Genomic DNA, 2,541 nt, shown 5'->3' on the forward strand with positions numbered 1-2,541 from the left:
GAGGGGTCCCAGGCTGCGAGAGGGCACAAGCCGGGCTGAGGGACTCCGCTTCCCACCCGAGTGCACAAATTTTTGTGCACTGGGCTTCTGGTATGGTTATATTTCATATTGTCCCATTGCTCCCTTAAGCTGTCCTCCTGTTTTTTAATTGTTTTTTGTTTTTGGTTCTCTGATTGACTGATATTTTCAACTCTGTCTTCTAATTAACTGAGCCAGCAGGGGATGGAGGGGTGCTGCTGGGGCTATGTCACCACTAGGGTCTTCAGCCTTGATCTGGGGGGGAGAGGGGCAGGGTCTAGGACCCCAAAATGTTAAGTAGAGGCCAGAGAGAATGCCCACCTGCGAGCCAAAGAGAGGGCACGAGTGTGGCAACAGCAGCCTCCAGCCGTCACAGGAGGAATGGACGGGAATAAGGAGGCCAGACCCTGCACTGACAGGATGGGTGCTCAGGCCACCACCCCTCTGGCCTGTTTCCTCATCAGTCAGATGGGCTGCCACACCCCCTGCACCCACACTCCCCACAGAGGAGGCCACCTTTGAAGAACACTTGTCCTCTCTTGGGAGCCAGTTTCCCTGTTTGTAAAATGAGAAATGATGCCATGGGGCCCTGGGATCTTAAACAAGGGGGTCTGGGTCCCACAGCCCTCATCTGTTCAGATACAGGTACCTCTCTTATTTGCCCAGTGGAGTAAGATTTTATTGGAACAAAGGGCCTAAGGGTAGTAAAAAAAAAAACAACCCCCCATGGCTTTAGAACATGGGTCACAAATTCAAATGTAGACAGCACAAACGGGTGAGGTGTGCAGAGGATGATGGGCGGGCTGGAGGGACGGCCCGCCCGTCCACCCACAAAGCAGGTCTGCCCAACTCCTACTCTGCTCCTGCCAGCGGCAGATTTTAAAATCTAAAGCACAGCCCTAGCCAGTTTGGCTCAGTGGATAGAGTGTCAGACTATGGACTGAAGGGTCCCAGGTTTGATTCTGGTAAAGGGCACATGCCCAGGTTGCAGGCTTGAGACCTAGTAGGGGGCATGCAGGAGGCAGACAATCAATGATTGTCTCTCATCATTGATGTTTCTATCTCTCTCTCCCTCTCCCTTCCTCTCTAAAATTAATTAAAATATATATTTTTTTAAATAATAAAACTCTAAAGCAAGAACGCTGCTGGACAAAGAAAATACACCTGCAGCCCGAGGTGGCCCAGGCACTGCCAGCTGGCAGCCTGCACTCCTAGGGCCCCTCACCTCCTCCTCATTTCTTTGTAGGATGTGGAGGCATCTTGCACCAAAATCATAAGGCAGCCCTGGCCTGTTTCTCAGTGGTTAGAGCATCAGCCTGCTCACCTAAGGGTCTCGGGTTTGATTCCTAGTCAAGGGCAGGTAGCTGGGTTGCAGGTTCGATCCCTGGCCCTAGTTGGGGTGCCTGAGGGAGGCAATCAATTGATGTGTCTCTCTCACATTGATGTTTCTCTCCCCCCTCCCCCTCCACTCTCTCTAAAAATCAACGGAAAATGTGTCCACAGCTGAGAGTTAACAACAACAAAAAACACCTAGGGCAGAGTAGCATAAAGCAGCCCTGGCCTCCTTCCGCTCCTACACAAACACCCAGACGACGGTGGGCTCGCCTGGGGTGGGAGGTAGGGGAGGGTCTGTTGGTAAAGGACACATGGGGGTGGGAGGAGGCACGGCTTGATGAATCACACACTGCTGCCCAGTGTCCCAGGAGAAAAAGGTCCCTAGGAAAGGGACACAGCAGCTTGGCAGAAGCATGGCATCTGGAATGCAGACTGTGACTGACAGACAAAGACCCTCCTCCGGGTGGGCGGGCAGCCAAATAATAGAGGGTGAGTGGCGTGCCCCCAAGTACAAATGTCAGGAAGTTTTAGCGGTACAGGGTGCAGCATGAAACAACAGTGAGTATGAAAAGCCGGGCCGTGGCTGAATCCTTGGCGGGAAGGAGGGCGCTCCTGGAAGTCTGGTCGTGTTTGTGTCTTGCTTTGGTGAAAAGCCAGTTGTACGTACACTGAGGATCATGTGTGTGTCATATTTCAATTAAAAAGTTTTATTTTTTTGTTTTCATACAAGTCCTTTGGTTGATCTCTTACCCCCCTACCTCCCGCCCCCGAACCCTCCCCGGCCTTCCCGCTGCAGTTTGACACTCTGTTTGAGGCAGCTCTGCCTCTGTATCTATTATTGTTCAAAAGTTTATAATGGTCTCAATTATCCATGAATAAGTGAGATCATGTGGTATTTTTCTTTCATTGACTGGCTTATTTCACTCAGCATAATGCTCTCCAGTTCCATCCATGCTGTTGCAAATGGTAAGAATTCCTTCTTTTTTACAGCAGCATAGTATTCCATTGTGTAGATGTTCCACAGTTTTTTAATCTACTCATCTGCTGATGGGCACTTGGGCTGTTTCCAAATCTTAGCTATGGTTAATTGTGCTGCTATGAACATAGGGGTGCATATATCCTTTCTGATTGGTAGATGAGTGGATTAAAAAACTCTGGCACATCTACACAATGCAATACTATGCTGAG

General features: G+C 50.0%; 1 long non-coding RNA gene across 1 annotated transcript in view; it reads right to left on the minus strand.

Annotated features, from left to right (window-relative positions):
- Nucleotides 1–218: 218 nt before the first annotated feature.
- LOC107184377 overlaps nucleotides 219–2,541 on the minus strand; it is an 11,947-nt gene continuing 9,624 nt past the window's right edge. The window contains exon 3 of the long non-coding RNA XR_001515207.1: nucleotides 219–273. This is a non-coding gene — a long non-coding RNA (uncharacterized LOC107184377). The remainder of the gene's footprint in view (nucleotides 274–2,541) is intronic.

This window comes from Myotis davidii, unplaced genomic scaffold (genome assembly GCF_000327345.1).
Source record: "Myotis davidii unplaced genomic scaffold, ASM32734v1 scaffold1705, whole genome shotgun sequence".
Lineage (NCBI taxonomy): Eukaryota > Metazoa > Chordata > Mammalia > Chiroptera > Vespertilionidae > Myotis > Myotis davidii.